The sequence below is a fragment of the Anser cygnoides genome, chromosome 2 (genome assembly GCF_040182565.1).
Source record: "Anser cygnoides isolate HZ-2024a breed goose chromosome 2, Taihu_goose_T2T_genome, whole genome shotgun sequence".
Taxonomy (NCBI): domain Eukaryota; kingdom Metazoa; phylum Chordata; class Aves; order Anseriformes; family Anatidae; genus Anser; species Anser cygnoides.
Genome location: NC_089874.1, coordinates 45,467,260 through 45,491,926, shown reverse-complemented (window position 1 = coordinate 45,491,926; position 24,667 = coordinate 45,467,260). Strand labels below are relative to the sequence as shown.

General features: G+C 40.2%; 1 long non-coding RNA gene across 2 annotated transcripts; it reads right to left on the bottom strand.

Annotated features, from left to right (window-relative positions):
* Positions 1-1,463: 1,463 nt before the first annotated feature.
* LOC106046660 (uncharacterized) lies at positions 1,464-24,512 on the bottom strand. 2 transcript variants are annotated; one of them, XR_007168702.2, is made up of 4 exons: positions 23,897-24,512; positions 22,257-22,446; positions 7,661-7,838; positions 1,464-6,438 (listed from the first exon to the last, which is right to left on the bottom strand). It is a non-coding gene; the product is annotated as an uncharacterized lncRNA (long non-coding RNA). The 2 variants fall into 2 exon arrangements; XR_001213359.3 differs by having other exon boundaries at positions 1,464-7,838.
* Between the last annotated feature and the right edge of the window lie 155 nt (positions 24,513-24,667).

Genomic DNA, 24,667 nt, shown 5'->3' with positions numbered 1-24,667 from the left:
ATTTACTATATGTACTTTCTCATCCTGAGCCTGGACGTGGTTCAATTCTAGCACAGGCAGAAGGTAACAGAGAAATGATCCTTCACCAACAGCACTGAAACTTGTTGACAGGAAAGGGTGACGAAACCTGAATTATGTGCTTGTGCACAGAAAGGATCATTTGACAAGGTTGCCAACCTAGCTTCCTTTGACACTAAATTCTCAAGGAAGGAAGGCAGGAAGAGAAAACCTGCCACAGATTTTCTTTCTCATGAGTCAAATGTGATGAACAGATTCCAACTGCAAAGCATGCAGTGTTATTAACTTTTCTCAAATCTGAACACTGCGTATGTTGATGGACAATCTGTTGATTGCTGGTGTGTGCTTCTTCATTAACCCAGCATTGCCTCAAATGTACCATAAGGCATGTTTCAGCCCAGGCCATTTGATTATCTTCTCCGGTGTACAGTCAAAAGAAACCCCTGGAAATCTACGGAACCCCAACAAGACATGTCATAGTCACTTTACCATCCCTTTACCATCATTGCTGGAGTTCACTGAGCAGCCATGTACATACATACATACCCCTACTGTTTGTGTTTGGCATGGTAACTTTCAACCTTATAAACTCCTGGAAGAGAATCTCTGTGAAGATGTAACTGAATTATAAGTATAATATTACTATTAGACCTACTGTCTTTTCTCCCAGTGTGTGGAACCACAGGTGCTAGATTCACACAGCAAGGAGGCAAGGAGGCAATGTGATGTAGAGGGTGACAGCTGGGGTATGTGCCTGTGCCCCACAGCTGAAGATATACAAAAGACATACAGTGCAGAAAGCACCAACCTCTCCATTATTTGGGGAATGCTCAATGGTGAACAGATCACAGATTGGGTCACCGAACTGGTCACGGCGTATCAGACCTCACAGTGGGCTACAGACATTGGTGAGGCACAGCAAAGACGTGAGAGAGAAAGCTAAGAGATGAGAAACTGTGAGCTATTGTGTACCCGCAGGCTGGTGGGGCACGGCCTCACCACCCAGGCCCCGTCCCACTGCCCCCATGCAGGGTGCAGGGCAGAAGGGAAGGGGGGTCACTGGACACTGCCCAGAGCCCAGGTCACTAGGCAAGTCCATGGGTGATGAGGCAGGTCTGGGGTCAGGCTGCAAAGTCCTTTCATGGGTCAGGGCCCGTGTATGCATTGGCAGGGTCCACAGCAAAGCACGGGCATGGCTGTGATGCAGCTGCAACATTGGTTGAGGTCCAAAGAGACAGAGTTTGAGATTAAAACCAGATTCTGGGTGAACAGGGGGCAAGAGACCCTCACCAAGGCCTCCCAGCTCTCCACCCATGACCACCAGCTGTACAATTGCTAGACAGGGGTGAGGGATGCCCTCAGGGCCTGACACGAGGTGAAAGGCTCTCCTCACCCATTTCTGCCAAACAGAAGGGGTATTGTTGTGTTCTTGTATCATGAGTTATGGCATGAGAAGATCTGGGTTCTCTTTGTATGTCCTAGAGTTTGCCTTAAGCGATTCATAAGAGCAGCCATACCCAGCCTGAGCACGTTTCCGTCAAGACCTGCCTCCTGCAATGGCCGGTAGCGGATGCACGAAGAAACGACTCTGAGCAGATCAGGCACACACTGCCTCTTCTCCACGATACTTCCAACAATCTTCCAACAGTCTGCATGTCATGGACTTCCTGCACCAGAAGTGGTATCTTTAGGTGCACCAACCCAGATGATTTTTTTTTTCTTGCATAAATTCATCTAATTCCTCTAAAAGTCCATATAAATTCTTGGCACCCACAACATCTTGTAGCAATGAGCTCCGCTACTTAGCATTCCTAATTCTGACAAACTCATTTATGAATCAATTTGAGTTCCTCTAAAAAGCAAAAAACCTATACATTAGTGTAGTTAAATTACTGCTGAATTTTTATGGGTAACTGAGAACAGACCTTGATCTCATACAGCTATAGCAGTATCAGTTGCTTTGAATGACTTCCTACTACTGTACATGCAAATATAAAATTTCAGGCTTAGAGATTCAAGTAAAAGGACTCTTGGAAAGAAATGATGCAATGTTTTTACTTTGTGTAAAATATGGAAGCCAAAATGTTGAGCAGATGAAAGGAAAAAGTAAAGGGCATAATGTTAGTAGAAATTTTATTGTGAAGAGATACCTCCAGAGACTGAACAAGCAGAGCAATCACAGAGTCAGCACCATTTATCACTGTGAAAAGACTCAGTGTTCCCACTACAGCCTTCTGTTTCTATGGAAAAGGCATTCTGTTAGCTTTCTACCTGTTGTGATCAATATGATACAATGAATATGCACAAATGCAGTTTCCAGACATAATCATATATTCATAATAGAGAAATGATACACAATTTGTCAGTCAGAAAATATTTAACATATGGTTGGAACAAAATTACTTTACAAATACTGCATTTGGGTTACTTAGTGCAGCATATAATTGGGAAATTCTGCCTCACTCTATGGATCATAGAGAAAATGTGAGAAGTAGAGTTGCAGTACTGGGATAGATCAGTGTATCATGAGAATGATATCAACCTCTGCTGGTATCAAATGCAGGGACTTTTTTCCCTGTGTCTCTGCAATGGGAATGTGCACATGGGTGATTAGGATACTGTGCTGTTATACCTCTATCGCACTGCCTTTTGAAGGGCAGGAAAAGTTGCCCTATCCTTGAATATTGCTTCTTTGGTTTACATGCATTATATTGAAGGAGTGGGTTTCAAACTCAGCTCTCTGGAGAGCTGTTTGCCAAAGCCAGCTGGGCATAGCTTACAGAACTCTTCCAGTCTATCTTGAGTTCCTTCAAGCAACTTCAAGCTGTTGCTGCTGTCTAACATCCTGTAAGAGAAGCTACCCTCTTTCCCAGATGGCATCAGCTCATGCCAGTGACGCTCTGATGGCTTTAAAATCGCAATGAAAAGGAAACTTCCATTTTCTTCATGTCTCCATTTTAGCTTTTGGTTGCTATTTATTTATTTATTTGGAAGGACTTCCTGTGCACAGAACAATCAACTTATTGAAAGCTCTTGAGCTGCTGTGATTGTGGGTGAATAAAGAGGTAAGTTTCATGCTTTCAGGAGAACATTTAATAAGCAGGTTTATTGTGGAGTTAGTGGTGTCACTACTGGAATTAACAGGGCACCTCACCTCCCCCCATTTTTCTATTTAAAGCCCATGCTCAGCATATGGGTCATTCTATCACCCTATAGATGCTTCAAGTGCATGTGTAAGACATAGTACTTTTCTGTTTCCATTAATTTTTCCAGGTCATTCCAGGAAATAACATGATGATATTAACATTGTGATTTACTACTGTTCTCTTTTGCTTCTCATATCTCTCCATTCCAGAGTGCAGTAAGCTAACCTTCTGCTCTGTTGTCTCAATGCAATTTTCCTTATCACCTCATGGGAGCTAAGTCCATATCTTCTTCATAAGCCTTTGATTCTGCTTTAAATAACAATCTTCAATCTGACTTTACAAGAAGTGCACTGTGCTCCCTGCTGTCAATACAATGTTTGATTCAGTAAATAAAACTATTATGACACTCAATAAAAAAAATTATTAACAGTGCAAGAAAATAACATTTTCCTAAACTGTCAGTTATCCACCTGGGAAGACTGAATATCAGAAACATCTGTATTTATTTTTGACTATATCACAATTTGATTCAAAAGTACTGACTTATTTCATTCCCTTGATTAAATGGGTACACAGAGTGCCTTTTATCGGAAATTAAGTAAAAGTTGTGTATGAGAGAGATGAAGATTGCTGGAATAGAAACAAATGCTTTTGGTGAAAAGGAAAACGGTCTTTAATATCCATTTTTGTGTGTCAGGTATAGTATTCATGTCTAATTTACCTGATGCATTTGCAAGGAGTTCTCTTCTCATAGGACATGAAGCTCAGGCAACTGGAAATACAGACCAAATCTCAACTAAGGGTGAGAGGTTTAAGGCCCAGTACCCAGTCAGTCTAGTTATGGCCACTATGACACAGTGAACACTGGTATTCTATAAAGCGGATTTTGCCACCACTGATTCATTGCATATTGATGACATATATAAAAACATTGTCTGTCGTCTGGCCTGGATTCTAACTTACAACTGTTAAAGGCTTGGTAACAGATCTATTTCAGCGTATCCTGAATATGGTGCAGACAAAATAGAAATCTTTGTCTCCCAACCCCACTACCTGGACATTCACTCTTTTGGTTGCCTCCCCATATTCCTGGTAAATGACCATGCTGTAACCACAGAATGACCAGTTGTGATATTATACAAAACTGCAGTGCTCTAATGATCTTATAAATAGGTGCAAGTTGTATCCATTATTTAGCATTTATAACAAATCATTCAAAATGTTTAGTATTAAATTACAATTTGTACTTGATTCCATCTTTCACCTATATGCCTTCCACCACAAAATTACCTCGTGTATTTTATTCAGCAATGAGCAAGTACATAGAGGTAGCATAGATAAAACACATTTGTAAGAAAATAGTTTACTGCATGCATTTTCAATGGAAAGGATGAAAAAAAAGCCTTAGTTCCATTCTTAGATTCTGCTTGATCCTCCGTACCAAAAGCTGAAAGGAGGCTAGAAAGCAAAGCAAGCACGTTATTTCTATCTTCTCTGCAAATAAAAGGCTTTAGTTTCTACAGCTGACACATTACAGCACCTTTGTATAACCACAATTAAATTTAAAAAATAACATGAAAGTTCAAACCAGGGATATCAGAGGACAATTTCCAGTGAATTTACTCTGAGGCAAATCCAGAGTACCTCCAATGAAGTCATGCCAGGGCTTGCACTGGCATACTATAAGATGACATTTATTAATATGGCCATACGTTCAAAGGAAAACACCTGTCACTTGTGATATCACTTTCAAGGCCACAGAATACTGATTCATCAGTTCACTTATAATACTATCCTTTTTTCACTCAAGCAACATCATTCAGAACTGAAGTGCTCTCTCAGTACCTTTTAAGTTCTAAAATGACTACAGTGAACAAAGATCAGTAACACTCACATGCCCTTTCAGCCAAAGGACAATATGAATTTTTCACCCTACATATCATTTACTCAATAGCATATTTGTCCCACTGTGTCACTTCTGTTGGGTAAATATAGCAAAGACTACCCTTTATAGCAGTGTGTCATAAACAAATATTGTCTACACATAGTAGTTTTTTTAGAAAGTAATTTTGACTGAGAGGAAAACAGAAATTCCCAAGCACTAGAAAATAATTTTCTAGGTAATCATGGGCATGCAGTCTCTGCTGCCAGAGAAGTCACTCTGAAATTACATTCCTCCCTCTGCAGCATGAAATTCCTACTGTACTGAAGGTAATGGCAATGCCTTATTGATTTTACGGGGATGAAGTTTTCATCCCGTTCTTTCCAAAGCATTAGGCTAGAACACCATTTACCAAGTTATTCTGCTAACAGGTTCCCTTCTGAGCTTACAGCCTGGTTGGGAGTGCTTTGCCCTCACAGCCCCCCGGTTTGTGAGTCAGAGATTCCACGTGAAGCAGCTCAGCTGTTGATAAAAATTATCAAATTGCAAACTTCAGCCTGGTCTTAAAAAATGATCTTGCTTTCAGTGAAATGAGTTGTCTTCTCATTTGACATGAGATGATGGGCTAAGGCCAGAACTCTTACCACCTCTAAACCACTCCTGAATTTTTCTAAGACTTCTCAAATTCTCTTACCAGTTTAAAGCATTAAACTTCTACTAGGTAACAGAAGGGACATGTTGGGCAAACCCATTTCAGTATGCATCATGGCAAATTCCACTGAGAGCTTTATCAGCTGTTTATTAATGCTTGAGGAGAAGGTTGATAAAAACAGCTGTGCAGAAAGATTAAATATATTTCCCATGCTGACATTCATATTGACTCAGAGTTCACAAAAACCTCTCAAAATATTAGCTGTGAAGCAGCATCCATCTAGACCAAACAGATTACACGCCATTTTGTCAGTCAGGACCTTTCATCAGAAGTAAAACAGGTAGAAGTAAATGAGAATTTATAGACAATTCCTTTGCCTCAAAGTTTGCTGCTTTTACAACCATCACACCCAACTGCTACAAAAAAGGTCATAAAAATAATGAAATTTGGATGAATGGGCTGCAGATTGCAGCAATAAACATTTATGTTTGCCCTTGGAGCTTATTATAGTGTATTTAAATAGGAATGTAGAAGAAAGTCTCATATCCTCACTGTTATTACTCTGCAGTGAATGGTGCAGGGAGGATGCCAGGTAACATCTACTTGCAAACATGTACCAGTGTTGTAAAGCAAATGGATACAAATGACTTATAGAAGTTATCTAGTTCAACACTTCTTTAGAGTTTTTCACCACTTGCTCTTCAGATCTTAGATGGCACATTCGCGAACAATTAAAAAACCTGTAACATTAGCAAAACAGAAGGCCAAATATAAGCAAAGAAATGAATAAAAATCTTGGTTAAAAAAAAAAAAAGTTTAGCACAAACAATTCAATTTCAGCCCAGATGTTGCTTGGTTATATAAGAAAACAACTATCACAAAAACTAATATATCTTTCTTTGCTTAAAGCTTGGCTTGTCCTTCCAATAAAAAAGGCTGAGAAACAATGATATATCCTACTGCTCTGCCTTGAACCTAGTATAGGTCATTTCTCATACTGTTTGTTTACTCTGGACTCAAAGACTTTCAGTGATAGACATTCCACAGCTTCCATGGAGCAATTCTAGTGATCTGCTGATGAGTAATCTATCAGTCAGAATATGGCCCCTGTGATGCATTAATATAGTAGTTTCTTAAGAAAATGAAAATAAGAAAATAAAAACCATGTGTTTTTAACACACGTTCTTTCATTCTTTTCTGGAAAAGTGTGTTCCTTTGCAGAGAGAAATTAACAAAGAATAATTAAAAACTAAATATAAAAGAATGAAATATTGAAAGTCATTAGTCCCTGAGACAATTTTAATTACCTTACTCAACACTGCCCTGAAAGGCTACAGAAACATTGTGGTACTAGAAAGTTAAATCATCCAAGGACTAGCGTTATATGATATGATGACATTAGGAGATACTATGACTCAAGTTTTTACATTTGCAGATTCAGGATCTTTATTCACAAGATCTGAAAGGAGGTTTGACAGTGTTATTCTAGTCCCTATCTGTAGATATCAGAGAAAAATGACTGTTGCAGTTGTACAGCTGGCTAAGCCTGTTCAGAAAAAGCTTGGCATGGGAGTAGGAGTGATGCCGTACCTCAGGAGTTAGGTATCACATGCTCCTGTTACTAACACATGAAAACGTCAGCAAACTATTACAAAACCTGCCTTTGACTCTTAAGTAAGAGCCAATGTATCCCATCTGGTATGCCAGGCCTACACGAGGATATGCATGCTGCAGTTTAGGAGTTGCCAAGAAGTGCAAATGAAGGTGTGGTACGTGGGAGGTAGGTGCTGTCAGTGAAAAAACAATTTGCTGTATGGTAATATTATTCCTTAGGAAAGCAGTAACAATGCAGTAAAAGCAGAATTAATGGTCATCTCTAAGATGCAACATTGTGACTAAAAAAACCAAATCTCTTCTCTAGAGAATACTCTCCAGAGAATACAGCTCATCTTGTCTGATTACCTGAGAGAGTCCATCACTCTGCTAAATTGTCGAAATCCGCTGTGAAGTTTCTTGGTTGCAGGTATCTGGGTTGGAATGTCCAGAGCCTGGGAAGAGGTACGATCAGTGGAGATTCCTCATTCCGGAATTCAATTTTCTTTTCCATCCACCACAGTCCTGGTGCTTTGACTGAAGCAGGCTGTGAAAAATAGATTATATCAGTATAGTTTCAAAATGCATTTGCTTGTTGTGTGCACACGAATATGAATTAATAATACTTTAAAACACTTCAGTGCTAGTGGAATCTAGCACAAGTGGAAGCAAATATTGGACACAGATTCTCTGCAGGAAGGTAAGGACGAACCGTTTCCCTTCTTTATATATCAAAAAGCAAGATAATTTTCCGTCAGTTTAGCTCACTGGACATGAGATGAAAGATAATCAAATAGCTAGAATTAAGTATGGCTAGGAGACAAATTATTAGATACAAAAAGTATTTTTTCAGACAATCCTCTGAAACACCTTTCAATGCAAGTCTTGTGACGTTGAACCAAAGTTTTATCTTCTTGCTTTGTTTGTGGAGGTCAATTAATAAAAAAAAATCCTTCTTAAGCAAATAGACTAATATCCCCAGATGCTGGTTATATTGAAAATTTCCTCAAGCATCAGGTTATTTTGTTATCTGAATTTTTTCTTTGGCCACCTTCTAAATACAGGTGAACAAGCATATGGTACAATACAGATGTCTGCTTGTTATTTTACCCAGCAACTCCAGAAACAAGCACTAAATTTGAAGGAATACTATAGCACAATTATCTAAGTTATAGATAAAATGAAAATAATTTCTACTTCCAAGACCATGCAGCTGCTAATGACCATTTTAAATTATTCCTTACTCCTCATGAGAAATGTCTGGCCTACAGAATTATCATATTAGCCTTGACACTGTGGGCTAATTAGAAATTAAGTGTAACAGCTCAAAAAGGAAAAGACCTTCTTCCAACATTAATTCTTACAAGGATCGTTTGAAGAATTTCTACAGCAAACCTATCTTGTGCACAGTGCTCAGAGGAAGCAAAAGAAACACCAACACTGTAGATAATTTTCACCCAGTGAGAGAGCCAAGCGCTTGGAGAAGCAAGATTCTGCCAAACCTCAGCCTGCAACGGACACACATCTTTTTTAGCAAAACAGGGGTATGAAATAGCAGTGCCCAGGAACCAGGACCATTTTGCTGACTTAGCTGTGAAAAGCAAGCTATCCTGCTCCAGAAGATGCTGATGTGGAAACACTTCCCTGCCCACAACTCTGAAGAGCAACTACACATTCCTTTTCTTAACTATTGCTCAGATTACTTTTTTTTTTGTCATGATTACGATATTTCTACACAGTCATCCAGGGAAACAATCTCACAGGCAAGGGCTGAATTTCTGATGTAACACAGAAGCAGAAATGACCGGCATCGTGTAGAATGCATCAGACTTCCTCCATACATCATAAAGAAAGGGGAAAACATTTTTTTTCCTTTGTACACAATAAATACTTGAAGATTTTCAAATAGATTATTTTTCTATCAGAAATTTTACAAGTTTCATATCTTCTCTTGAATGACAATTTGCCTTCCAAATACATCGGTATCCTACAGTAATTTTCAGTCTTATGTAGACTTCATATCCTTGGAAAATATCTACCTAAAATCAAAGTAACTGTTCAGAGCAATGTCATGAAATCCAAACTGTGTGTGAATATAAACAACCACTGGTATAGTATAAACCTTTTATCCAGGATATTCTTAACCAGGACATCTCCCTGGATGCTAGTTTAGCACAATTATACTTAATGATAGTGAAACTACTTAGCAGGGATGTATTCATTCAGTGACACAGGGAGATTAGTATTAGCAAGCTTTTAAATCAGTGTGAAACGCCAAACTTCACTTCAATCACGAAAAGAGATTCCAGCAATAAGAAGGAAATAAATGCCAAAGAAAAATGAAATGCTGTGAGTAATCTCCTTACTGGAGAATTTTTTCTTTAGTGGGCACTTTATGCCATGATGAGTCTTTTCAGAAGCATTTTTGCCTCTCCTTATCAGGATAGCTGTTTAATTGAGTTGGCTGTCTACCAGTTCAGAGCATTCAGCTGAACTAATGTTCAGATTTCCTGAGCTTTACCTAAACAGATGTGCAGATGTGGAATTCCTACAAGTCTTTCAATTAGAAAAACAAAGCTTATGCACTGAAGAGTATAGGTTAGAGTAATGAAGAAGATGTCTCGGGGGAGACCTTATAGTGGCCTTCCAGTACCTAAAGGGGACCTACAAGAAAACAGGAGAGGGATTCTTTGTCAGGGGAGTAGTAATAGGACAAGGAGTAATGGCTTTAAACAAAAAGAGGGAAGATTTAGTTTAGATATAGTGAATAAATTCTTTACTATGAGGGTGGTGAGGCACTGGCACAGGCTGCCCAGAGAAGCTGTGGATGCCCCATCCCTGGAGGTGTTCAAGGCCAGGCTGGATGGGGCTTTGGGCAGCCTGGTCTGGTGGGAGGTGTCCCTGCCCATGGCAGGGGGGTTGGAATGAGGTGATCTTCAAGGTCCCTTCCAACCCAAACCACTCTGTGATTTTAAGATTCTGTAACTCTATGTCCTGCAGATATATATTCCTTAGTGTACTTATTCTTCCAGATTACCATCTTTTCTTTTCAATTTTAAACCACTGTTACAAATCACCATTGGAAGAAATCTATGTTTTGTTTACGTTAAGTGATTATATATGCATAAGCTGAATGTGAAAATTAAGGTAAAGAAAATAAGAAAAGAATTAAAGAATTAAAACATCAAAAAGAAGTCCAAATTAAACAAGTAAAAAGTGGCTAAATCATTTTTAAAAATGCCAACCAACTAGGTTGGCTATGTAGTTTTTCTGTTTTCTTTTTTACCAGCGATACAACACCAATCCAAATTACTGTAGAAATAAGGGCACAAACCCAATTTCCATTTATCCCTGCAGGTTATCTTCATGCTACAAAAATAGAAGAAGAGATGTCTACTGGAAGGAGAAAAAAAAAGAAAAAGGAAGATGAACAAATTACTTTCAGAAAGGAATTAATGAACAGTTAATTAGCAACCTTACTTTCAGCAGCCCACATGTAATTTCAAGACCTAAAGCCAAACCTGGCTGTTCTGTGATTTCTGGGGTGTGCAAAAACAGGGTGGTCCTCATCATGAGGTCTGTGCCTGAACACAATCCCTTCCCTGCTGAGTTTTCCTCCCACTTTAGCAATCCTCTGTATTCCTCACTCCTCTGCTCTCAAAGCAGGGGGCTGTGCTGCTCACTCTGACCTGGATACACTTGGCCAGCCCAGAACAACACGTAACATAATGGAACTTAGTAGTAGGGCGTTTATGCAGAAAAATCATTACTAGTGAAGTTTCCAGTCTGTGAAGGTGTATTTCAGATAATGAAAAGGACTGGGAGAAAGAGGTACAGCATCACGATTTTGTTTTGTGCCTCTTGAACCTGAGAGTTTTCTTCTTTTATGGTAGATTTTTTGTTTGTCTTGTCTTGGCCACTAAGCCCTTCCATGGAGGATATGGAATCTCCTTCCTTTATTTTTCTTCCTTTTTGCATTTTTCTTCCTTTATTTCACCATGGCTTTTTTAGGACCTGCATTTAGGAGCTGTATTGCTCCCGAGAAGAAATTTACAGCTCGGCACATCAGCTCCAGAAGCTGTAAGAGTATCAGAACTCCACTGATGAAAATTCTTTCCACTTTGATGAAAATCTTTCCACTGATGGAAATTTCTTACTTTCTGAAGTGCACAGCAAACAGTACACATTGCTTAAGTAAAAACACGAACTCCAGCCCTTTTTTCTTCCTTTCCTCCACATTTCCACACCACACCTAACCTCTCCCCCTCCTCCCCCCCTCAAGGACACACGGATCTGTCACTCACCTTCCCTACTAGCTTGTCTGCACCATCTTCCTTTCACTGCATCCTCACTGTCCTGCCACCCTTCCCCAACAACCCCTCCACAAACATTAATGTCTCTCTCTGGGAGGAAGCAAAAGTATCCCGCACACAGACTCTGGAGTAGAAGAAGCTGCAATCGGAAGCTTCTAAGCTTGATTTTTTTTTTTTTAATATAACCCGTCCTTGCTGGTTTTGAGTGGCAAATGGAAATAAACTGAAAACAATACTGAAAACTTGGCCATACTCAACACGTATAATGTACTGACTTGCAACAGCTGTGTGTGTTACTCAACCTTTATTTCAGAATAGTTACATTATGCAAATGTCCCACAGAAGTAGAAAAGCAAGACTTTTCTCTCTAATACAAATTTATGGAAGCCTTCTGGTAAAATAAGAAGACGTATGAACAAAAGACCAGCATGGAATCTTAATATAAACTATTCAGGATCCCCTGAATATTTTCTTCAGCTCAGTTTCTGAAATCCCTGCCAAGCTGCTAATGATTTAGAAAATCTCGAATGATGAACAAAGTGCACGTTACTTCCAAAAAGTGAACTGTTATTTATATGAAGACCTAGCAAATAAATACAAGATGTCAACTCGCTGGTATTTTTGCCCATACTGACAGGTTACTGACAGTATACACCAGTTTTCTTCTTCGGTTTATTCTGGTTTGATTTCATTTGTAATTGATAACTGCATTTGTTTTTTAATATTTGCAATAAAATACTGTGAAAACAAAATTTGGGAGTATATACATGCAGTAAATCCAGTATCAACACTGACTGGCTGCCAGATTTGGAACTGATTCACTGATTAGTTTGAGAGTGATTAATTTAAATCTCTGATTTAAAAACACATTTATGAAAAGACAACTGACAGTATAAATAGCACTTCAGACTGATAGAACTGTTCCCTTTACGGACTCTGCTTTTGTAAAGTGCACAGGCAAGTTTTTGGTCAAGTACCTTATAAAATAAGGTGATGATGTTTGGATGACAAATTTTTCAGCTGTTTTTGCAATAAGAAATGATAATTTTTAACATGTTTGCTGAGGAAAGACTTGAATAAAATCCACTTTTTTTTTTTTTTTTTTCAACTGAGAGGACCAGCAAGAGATGGACGAATAGGATAAAACAGATGTACTTTTGACATAACCACACTTGGAAGTTCAGCATACTGTATGTATATTACTTCTAGCCAGGACACAGCAAGCAAAATGGCATTTTGGGTTCAGATAATAAAAGAACTCCCTGTAGAGAACCCAGTGGTTTGCTTGTTTAAGTGTATCTTGACTAGAAGCTTCTCCCAGCACTGTAATGTCAGACTTGGCATTTACCCTCTCTGTACGCCTCTGTCCAAAACACATGGGAAACATGTAGTCCAGGTCCAGCCATGACCTCCTAGGTCAGTACGCTGTCCTGACTGCTTTGCAATTCTCCAGGAACAGGACAGGAGGGAGCCTACACAATGAACACACTAATAACCAAATGTCAGGACTATGCTGGAAAGAAGGGTTCTTGACACTGTGGCTTGTTTTGAAAGACATTATGAAGAAAAGAGGCCACAGCATTAAAAAATGCTTTTTTGCACAGATTAGGAAGAAAATAACCCTAGGAGATCAAATAATTTATTATTATTAGGACACAGCTGCATGCTTCCCCTTGAAAAGAATGAATACATATCCTCTTGTACCTTTGAACTCATCTAATTCTGGTTGTTTGCCATGGGATACTCTCTTCTGATCCTTCTAGGGCACTTCCTTTCTTAAAATGACAGCAGCATTTCAATAGATAAATTAGATACTGGAAGCTCTCATGTTTTAATTTACATACATGTATAATCATATATATGATTATTATTTATTTGACCTTTTCATCTGTTTACCTCTGCTTGGACATGATAGAAGCTGCCAGTTTTTCATGGAAAATGAAACCACCAATTGCATAATATATTTTTTCTCTGTTCTCCACCTCCTTTCAAAAAGATTTGTAAGTGAAATTCAACATGAATGTAACACTGTCCACTAAGACCCAACATAGTGTATTGCCCAGGCAAATCTCCCAGATGTTTGAAAGGTACACAGTTTGTAACTGTTCTCCTTGGTGAATTAATTTTGGTGAAGTGCCTTTGCAGCCCCTAGAAAATTTCATTCTATTATTTCTTATGGCCATATGCAACATGAATACCAGTACAAATTTGTTGCACTGTTCTGCCTTTCTAGGTAAGAAAAGAAAATTGCCTCTTTTTCCTATTCGATATTTCAGGCTGCCTATTAAAGTGAAAAATTGCTGTAAACATACTGTGTAGCAACCACCCATCACGATTTAGAAGAGATTTCATTGTTTTACAGAAGTCAGGCAACACAGAGCTGACCTAAAGCGATTAACACTGGCTTGGATTATGTTCAAATCAACAACTGAAGGGAGAAATCCCACAGACATCATTACTCCCTCCACAGCAGCTCCACCTTTCTTTGTAGTGAATTGATCCCTACTGAACCGGTATGTAGAATCAGAGGGAATGGCTTCTGGCCCTTTATTGCCTTCCACCGAGGGAAAAAATTGATCATAATGTTAATACTTGACTAGGAGGCACATACAATAGTCTAATTTTGCTGGGCTTATTCACTGTTCTTCAAAGACACAAAAAGTATGACTTCTTGTTCAGAAAGGAAGAAAGGAAAAAGGAAGAAGGAAGAAAAAAAGAAAGAAGACTGTGTTGCAAGAACTTTTTCTTCATCTTTTGAAATAAATTCAGCAATATGTCTTCATTTAAACTGTAAGGGAGCTGGCTTGGGTCCTGGAATAGACTCTGGTTCCTTTTAAGACAGGGAAATAGCTCCTAAATACATTGGTCTGCTTTTTGGAACTTATGAAGCAGAACACAAATCTAAGAGCTGGCAACATTTAATGGTAATGAGGCAATTCTTACATGAGAGAGTTCATTACAGGATCAGCTAACAATGTTTTCCAGCAGCTGGAAAATGGAATCTTCTGCAGGCTGGGAATGAAAAATCTGTCTTTAAAATTATATTCTGTATACCCCAATATACAATTAGTTTAAAATGGAAGCCTAGCAGAATTCATTCTGCTGCTTCTAATGCATTGTGTTTTTTACTGAAGGAAGAAAACATGTTTTCCTCATACAGTGCTGCTGTGCCAGCTGAGCTGCAGCACGTGACGGAAAATGAGACTTGCCTGTGCTTTGGTCCTCTGCAGGACAGGCAACCCTGCTCTTGTACTAGGCAAAAGCTGTCCTTGTGTTTAAAGAGCACAAGGACCAGGATTGTGCCTGGCTCTGGTGCAAAGAAGAGGCTTTTATTTTGCTTTCTGACTTGTGCTGGGCCCTCCTTGCCCTTGTAGACACCGTTCCATTTCCCTCTTCCTCTTGCATGACTGGCTCTGTGGCATTTCCATACAAAGGAACCTTTGTTATCTGGCATAATTCCCCAAGTGGTCCTTCATACTGTATTTTTGCCATCGGTTGGTTTCACAGCACAAGTATGGCCTGGGAGGAGCTGGAGGTCTCTTTCCAGCCTCGTAGCTGGAGCATGGTCCCCACCAGCTCACTTTCACTATTCGTTTCCTACTTAGATTTTGACCAACAGGAGTTGTGATATGTCGTTTTTCAAAGTCAACGTACTGGTCAGTCAGCGGATGCTACTACAATAGAAAATCTAGTTGCTTAGCCTCTCGCTTTGCATTTTTTTCTGGTGGTCTGCAGAGCGTGTACTGAGAGACTCTCTAAACGACTCAGGGCTGCACTACACAAACATCATCACCCCAGAACACGCAAGTCCCACAGGAAATATTTTCCCTCTAGGGTGCTCTCTGCCATTCTTCAAAGTATTTCTTTCCAAAGATGTTACGAGAACTATTTCACTTCTCTTGCTACCTGAACACTCTCTCCAAGTTTAAAAGAGACATAAATAAATCAAAAGCAACAGAACAACAGCAGAACAGATTAGCAGCCTGCACGGCCTTTTTAAAGGACGCAGAAGCCCAGAGGACACCTATAATTGAACCTCTCTGGAGGCACCAAGTCACTCAAAGACAGCTGTGCTTTCTCACCAGCTACTGAGCTGGCTCATACACTTGATGCTGGAGTTGAAAGGGACTGTGGAAACCTAGCACAACAGCTGATTTCCTGGTGAAGCTGAACACTCGGTTACCCAGACAGCTGAGGGAGCTTTGTCATCACTATTTCCCTCCTCTCCAGTTACGCCTTATGCAGGGCTCAGATTTGCTTTAGGAGTGAGGCCACAGAAAAAAAGTCAGGGAATTAGAAGGGGTGTGGGTGGAGAACAGAGGTGAATTGCAGCTGGCAGGGATTTTTAAAAGAAGGACCTCTGTAAGAAGGAGCTGTGCATACTTTCTTGTTGAGGCTTGCAAACATTATGTTAGCCCTGCTACCCAAGTCAAAAGATAAGCAAGCTGGGCGAGAACAGCACTGTGAGTCAAAGCCAGCATATCCTTACTTTTTGTTTCAGAAAAATGAGTTAGGAATTTCTAATGCTAGAGAGCTACATAAGTTAGACAATAAGCAATGTTTTCTTAAAACAGGTGGGTTGGGGGAGCAGAGGTCAAAGAAATTTGAAAAACCTTGGCTGGAAATAGTGTTGAGGAATCACAAAGTAAGATGTTAGACTGCTGAACCAAGATATTTTTTGCTTCAGCTGGAACATATTAAAAAAAAAAAAAGTGCTGGCAGGAAAAGCAGCAGGTATCCCAGCTGCAAAGGCCAAACAGAGAGCAAGAAACAGATTGCTGAAGGAAGATACTCAAGTAACTCAGCCAACTATTTACTATGATTTATAGCAAAGCTTGGCCCAAAGTCCCATACACTCTAAAATATACTAGATGAACAGTAAGAATATGAATGAAAATGCATCTGCAACTTCTGATTAATTTTATAGCAACTTAAAATTATCATTGTCATTTAAAAGAGTCACCAGCAATGGTTTGAATTTCAGAGACAAGTGAAGGAAGGGACAGTAAGCTCTGAATGGGATATGAAATTAAAAAAAAAAAAAAAAAAGAGAGAGAGAGACAGAGAGAGAAAATCTCCTCCAATAAACCAATACCAGTATTTTTCTTGGTGACTGCACAAATGTACAGGTTTGCAGACAGCTGCTGGCTGAATTTTAGCCTCTATCCACTTGAATTCAAACTAGCTGTTAGCAGCCATTTCTGTTCTGAAACCCAGTCTGTAGCTCTAAGAGACTATCATGTTTTCATGGCTCAGTGAGAGCAAAAAAAGAATTTCACTGCTGTTTGCAAATAGAGTGATATGGCTGAAAGTCTGGGTATGCTCTTCTATGCTGGAGAAGATCTAATTTAACACTCTTGGACCCAATTTTACCCTCATTATAGGCAACTGACAACTTCCCAGAGAATTCAGTGAGCAGAAATCAGATCTCTTACTGTGAGCTGACAGAAAAAGAATAAGCTGCTACATGTAAGAATGTGATTTACCCAGAATGTTAAAAAGAACAGAATTTCTAATAGATCTATAATATCAGGGATTCTTTAAGAATAGAGGAGGGGAGCATTGGGATGCATAAATGACAAAGCATCATTATGAAAAAAGCCAAGAGCTCAGAAACGTGACAAAATCTTTGGCGAACACCTTCAAAATAGTGGATGCATTAGAGGCATTTTTTTTTGAATCAGTGGAGAGAATAGAACAAATGAGAAAAGCCTAAAAATGGAGGAAGGCAAGCAGTAAAATAAAGTTCTCCAAAGATGAATATGCTATTATTGTTATCACTAGCTTAATTGCAACTGGATTTGATAGAGAGGATTCTTGCAAGCATTGTAGCACTCTGCCTTGCCCTTTCTTACTCTCTTGCTGCTCCCAGAAATGGCAGCTATGTTGCAATTCTTGAAGCACCTGCTCATAAGAGCAAAACCCACAAGGAAGCCTGGTGTGTTTCTTTTCGTGCCCTTTGTGTGCAAGGAGTGAAGCCTTGGTTAATTACCTGCCTCCAGCCACTCCTTAAAAGCTGAAGAGCTTTTCTTTGTATTTATATAGTTACAGTAGCCATGGCAGCTGCTCATTTATTAGTTGCAGCTTACATTAAAGCAGGCTGGGTAACTACATTGTGTGGAAGGTGAAGATGTGTACAATTTTCTATGAAAAAAGCCAACAACGTGTTTACTGAGAGCAGGTAATGGAGATGCTAATGAAAAACAGAAACTGCCTTGTATTTTGCCATAAAGCAAGAATGACTAATGACCATGATATTGCACCTATGAACAAAATATATGCATCTGATACGTCTAACTATCCCAGGCACCTGAAAATAGATCATTCACTAGAGATGGGCCTAAATCCACAATTTTCATCTCAAACTTAAATAACTAGACCCTTAGGCATTGCACTCAGACTGGGATTTAGTGCTAAACATAATGTCTGACTCCGGGAAAGCTCAAACTTGGCAAGGAAGGGTAAGAGTGGAGGAGAAAGGGCACTGTTTGATATCACAGTATAAACATGACTGCTTCTGTCTGTACCAGGACATTGTTATTAAGAGAACAAGATGAAATCATTTAAAGTGAACTAAACTCACTACCCAGGAACTTCTTCAGTACAGACTGTATGTCTACATCAGGAGATCACGAAGAGCAGCTATTCCGTTCTCACTCTTTTCTCATGGGGAAAAGCCCAATGTCACAGTGGTTGCTCTGACACATGGGTCTGGAGGCAGAAATTGTTATCCTCAGATATGGGACTGGCCTGAACTACTTTCATGTCCTCTTCTCTGACATTCCCATAACTAACAGCACTGGCCAAACAGGTGTTCCCAGCTCTGCATCACCTCTCCAGATGTTGCCATGCCAATTCTCCTGCCAGTTGTGCACTGGGCAGGCTGACGGCTTAACAACTGATTTGCCTGATTTGGCTTTCTCCAAACCATACCTGCTCTCAAAGAGCTCACATGCCTATCATCTCTCTTGCAAGGAAATCCTTTTAATTTGATCCAGATTTCACAGCAATCGGGACCCACTTGCTGTTCCTTGCTTGGAAATATGTTCATCTCCGTTCCTCTAAAATTCCAGCAAAGGATAATTTATTAAGCACATGCATTTACAACATAATATTCTGCCTTTTGTCAGCAGAAGACTGAACAGTCCCCTCTACCTTCTGGTAGAATTATTCCCTGCTGAGACAGAAACCTGTGGGCTATAGGAAGCCAAAGAGCTGGAAATGATGTGCTACATTTTTTATGAAAGGTCTCTGTTTTCCATAAATCTGTCTGTATAAACAGACTTCCAAAATGTGGTAGCTACTGTATTAGTCTTTCCCTAATTCTAATCACCGTACAAAATAAACAAATGAAGCTCTCAGCTTCCAGCAAAGCTGCACGAGCCCTGGAAATACTTAATATTTTAGACAGCACGTTTCTGGATGGGATCCCCTGAGCCATGGGGCATTTTGAAGCACTGGTGCTTCCAAGAGTAGCAAGGAAGAGGAAGCACTGCCACCCAGTGGCTAACGAGGACAACCCTCTGATGGAACTAATTCTCAGCCTCAGTGCTCTCAGACTGGTCGTACAAAGCTGGACAGATTGCTTGGGCAAAGTTTCATGTCTGAACCTGCAGGTTCAAATCATACTAGGCTTAACTCATTTAGCAAACCACTGATATTTTTAATGAAGATCGAGTTAAAGAGGTACTCACGAAGCAGTGCCAAAGCACAGTATTTTGGTTTTGTACCCAGAATTTCTAAGGCAGGCTAAGTAGACATATTCTAAAAGAAGAATAATCATAAGGTATTTGGCTGATTTGAGGGCTGACTTAGGCCAAGAAAAGATTGTCATTAACTGATTTGTGGCCAATACAAAAGAGCCATTTCTGAGTCTCAGGAGAAGGAATCAAATGTGGGTTGGGGGAAATTAGATAGTTTGTTCCTTGATATTAAAGAGTTATTGAATTCACACTTAGAACTAAAAGGCGCTGAAATTTCTCCCCCTGAATTTCCATATTTTCGTGAAACAAAAAGCACAACATTCTTCTTGCTCTACCCTCAGCTCCAAGGGCGCTGCTGGTAAGAACTATCACCAGCTTACAGGTATGTTTAGGGTATAATAAAGTTTGGTTTTACAACGTCTTGCTTTGTCATTTTAATTCTCAAAGTTAAAAGTCCTGCAGACGTGGAAGAAAATAGCGTTAGTATAATTTAACAGCAGGAATGTAAGCTAGTACAATTTAACTTATTGCATGGCATGTAGAGATTTGTATCAGAAATACTAAACTTGGTCTGAATGAATCATTAACAGAAAAATATATAAGAAAGCACCAGAAGAAACATCAGAGCAAGACTTAGAAGAATGGTGGGCGCCGACAACCAACAGTGCCAACAGTAACAATACAAATGTTGAGGAATGGGCTGTCCACAGCAGGACCAGAAAGGCAGCGCTCTGGTAAGAGAAAGGCAAGAAGACTGCAGCACACTGCATGTGCAGTCCTCTTCCTTGTTAACCTGACAAGAGAATGGGCTGTACTTGAAGCAAGGAAGCATATGCAAGGGGCACCAACACTTACTGAGGATGCAGTAAGTAATATTTTGGTGAAAAAGGATAACCGCTTGAATCCTGCATGGTCTGCATGAGCTACATCCACAAAACAGGTCATCATTTCCAAACAAGAGGAACTGCAGAGATGCAAGGAGGACTTGATATCCAGTACCAATGTTCTCTGTATTGCACATAAGGGACCCTCGTTGGATTACTTGGACACACACCTTGATGTTTCTAAGTACACGGTGTGGGAATGCAAGGGAGTGACATTAGAACAGCATTTGTAAGTGACTGAAATCAACGTTGTATAAAATGAATATCGCTTTCCCTTTCCATATGGTCTCCCTGAGTTTTGCGAAATTAATTCTGTATATGCTGTTTTGACAGAAGCTCCAGGACCAAGCGATTCTCATTCAAAAACAATTACCATATGACTACAGAACAAATCTGTTCATGCTTCATAGTCTGAAGACTAAATTTCAGGCAATTCTACTTCAGGTGCTTGTAAAGTAAGTACTCTATAAAGGTTTTCTCAGCTCAGCCTCTCTCCCATTTGAGTCCCTGTGATCACTGCCATATCACATGCAGTGAAGTAGTGCTAAATCAGCAAGACAGACTGTCAGAAGATTTGATAGAGGAGAGCTGTGCTGCAGAAGGTTTTAAAATGTTTACACTTACTAATCAGGGGCAAGATGCATAAATCTTGAAAAAAATCCTTAATTAATACTGAGAAAAATGCCATTCAGATAAAGTCAACTGATATATTAATAAACCTCTTAAAAGGCCAAAAAAATCCAAAACACTGACATAAAGAACCATTTCAATGAAATTCTCCCAAGCCCTTTTCAGCAAAACACATGAATTTGAGTTTCAAAAGCCTTGTTCTTACTCCAGGATGCTTTAGACGGGAGATTCATTAAACCTATCTTTTTCTTCCAAAGCAGTTTTGGTTTCACACAGTGTAAATAACACTATAAGCCCTGGAATTAGTGAAATGTGGTTTTCTGCAGAGTTGTGTCTCCTGGTTGATCAACTCTGGTGTCCAACAAGAACTCACACTTCCTTGAAGTTCTTCCCACTGCTGAAACCCAGAAGAGATCCACTTCCCCTGGGGTTTCTGCCATCAAAAACCTGGGAAGTCATAGCACAGCTCCTGCTCCAGACAGGACACCTACAGAGTTTTTTCCTTTCCCCTCTTTTCCATTTTGAGAAATTTGGTGATTTTTAGCAACTGCATCTTTCTGTTAAATTTGCTAGAAATTGGCTAGCTTAAAAGCTAGAAAGGACACATACACAAACACACAAAAGCACAAACATAAACAATCTGGCTGAGCATAACTTACTTGAGCCTTTTATCTATCTATCTAAAGTAAGATAATAAGACTTTAAGCTTGCCAAACAACAGCCTCTATCTATCTACCTACCTACCTATCTACATATCTATTTTAGTATATTTTCCTTTATTACCTAGTCTTGCATCCAACACTTTTCTTGGTTTACAGACAATTGTTTCTGTTATAGACAACCTGTTATTTAAAAAAAAAAAAAAAGCATCTTGGCCCTTTCCCACTCATTTCTAATTATGGAGTAAATCCTTGGTACCGGATCAGGAGTGTTAGAAGTCCACAGGACACAACGTTGAGAACAATGAGTTTCCAGGCTATTTCTAATCCCCATCCATGATTTAAATGAGATTACTGATACCACAGTGGTTTTGCTTTTCTGCATCAATGCTCAACTCCATAGAAGCAGCAGAGTTGTGGTATTTTCAAGTCAAAAAAAATGCTTTTCAGAAAGGCAAAACAGTCTGCAAAGGTACCCATGGATGTATGCTTTAAAAGGAAATCTGATTTGGGTGATGGGGGAAAACACAGTAATGTATTTGGCAGCTTATTTCATTTTCTTTAACCTCTTATGAGATTTCCATCTTGTGCTAGTGCTGGCTTGAGAAGTCACTCTAGTCCAGTACTACTGTGTCCGCAGAGAAGCATATATCTTAGCTAGGAGACAGTAACTAAGAGCTTCACTGCTTGACTGGGAGCAAAGTCTGCTTACAGGAGTTACAAAAAGCCTCAGTATCAAAAAGCCCTACCCTCTTACTTTTGAAAAGTGAACTTACCTCCTATGGGCAAAGGAGAGAATGCAGCTAGGCAGCAGGGGCTGACAGATGCTCCTCTCCTGTTGTCTGGAGCTCAGCTATGCTGTCTCTGGCATCCCTTCAAAACGGTACTCAGTCATGGGGAAGTACAAGCACTCGCACTCGGTTTTGGGAGGTGTAGGCTGGTAGGTTGTTAGGAGTAACACGTTTCCTGTTCATAGAGAGTGAGAGGCATGTCAACAGGGTGGGCTGGCTCACTTCTGACTAAACCCTGACAGTTTCAAATCCTGAATAGGGGCTGCTGTAGCTGGAGTGACAGTTTCATAATTTGAGCAGGAAGTAAGAGCATGAACACAGGTTCTGGTCTTCATCAAACACACGGCTAGCAAATACTTAAAGTAGCTTCCATGACATTTATATTCACTAAACTTGTACATTCGATTCCTTGAAATAGATTCCATACATCTGATTCAACTAAGAAAACCTTTCTGCTTTAAATCCAATAGCATTCCCAGAGAGAGCAAACCTGCAAACTTTTTTTTGGTTTTGTTTTCCAAAAAGCCAACGGAGATTTTTCTCATTATCCAGTTACTAACTTTTAAGAAAATGTCCAACTTTCCAGTAGCCTGAAAAAGAGACTTTCAATGGCCACTTGGTTTTCTCCCCATACAGCTGTCCCCAGCCATGTTATGCCCTGAAAGGAAGGAATAAAGTGCAAGGGGACTAGGGGTGATCAGAAAGGAGCATCTGGCACCTGCAGGCTTTTTCATCATCAGAAAGGGAACTCAGGAGTCCTAACATCACTGTCATTTCTCTACCTGCTCTGACCAGAGCTAAATAGCAGTGGTCAAGAGTGTTAGTGTTACAGCACAGGGCTGACCTGCTAAGCCTCAAGCAGCGCAGAAAATTGACTCCATTTCTCTACTCAGACAGATCCGCTTTGGCAGCACCTCATCCAAACCCTGCCCGCTTCCAGGCAAAGGGACTGTGAGTTGAACAGTTATGTCCTGTTCGTGGTTCCCAAGGGGCAAAACGGGCACACTGGCAAGTCACAACTCTAGAAGAAACCATGGCTAGGCGACAATCTGATGGCTACAGGTTTTGTATTTCTCACTCTCCTAACCCGAGTCCTAGCTCTACCATAACCCGAAGCCTGGGCTGAGATGTCTGCCCTGGGACATGCTGAGCCTCCAGGTGCAGACTGTTGGTGGAAGAGTCCTCCCAGCAGGAAGCCCTCACTGCCACAACATGATCCGCTTTGGAGACAACCCGATTAAGTGACCTCACACATGGCTGCTGAAATTGCTTATTTGTGTAAGTTTCCATCATACTTGCACACATGTAGGGGACCCAAATGTCGCTTCTCTTGTAATGTGAGAGTTACAGATGGCAATGAAACAACATGGGAAATGCAAAAAATAAAGGAAAGCAGGAAAAGACTCTGCCCTGGGCTTCTGCTTGCTCTCAAGCATTTTCAGATCGAGAATGAGAAAGATGCCCTTTTCGTTTCATTCTGGGTTCGCTATGGAAGGCGTTTTTCTGCTATCTCAGGTACATGGTTCCAGGACAGACCCAGTAGTGAAGTCATCTGAAAAGTTCCTCGCGGGCATCCAATGCTGAACACAGGGAGAAAGAAACACAGCAGCTACTCGACACTTCACCTGGCCAAAAAGACATCCTGGCTGCACCTCAAGCTGGTTCTACCGACGTAGCTGGTCTCCTGCAGCACCTTCTGATCCAGTTTACACCGCCTCAGTACCAAACTCACTGAAGCAGATACGCTGTACCTCCCCACACTGCTGCAGCTTCTCCTTGACATCGAAAAATGCAGACAAAAATAACACGAAAACTGCCTGAACACTTCACTCTTGCTGCTGTCATATCCTCTTCCCATAACAAAGCAGCAGCCAAAAATAGACGCCTTTTAAGGGATTACAAGTAGCAAAAAAGTTCACCAGAAGAAAACTAGCCCAGATCACTTTCAAGGCCAAAATTATGTCACTGAGTTAGTTATTAGTCCAAAACTCTTCCCTTTACAAGTCACGGGGGACAGCCCAGCAGCCTTATGGAAAGCACCGCCAGCAGGCAGCCAGTCTGACGGCAGCCAGGCCTGGCCTCATCCCTCACAGAGGGGAGAACAAGTAAAGCTGATTTTTGGACGATGAAAGTCATTCTCCTACTGTGCATAAGCTCATTCAAACTAGGGAGTAGAACCACAGAATGGCTCTGGGTAAATTCACCAGCAAAAAGATGCAAGGAGGAAAAATGAAAAATGTCTTCACGTATTAATTAAAATGAAATTGGGGGGGGAGGGGGTAAAGAACAGAAGAAATAAGGGCGCAATGAAGGTCCAAGGTATTTAAGTGCTTTCACAGACACTCGTATTGTAGAAAACGGCTCCATTTCACCCTGTAAGGAATTTTGTTATTAGT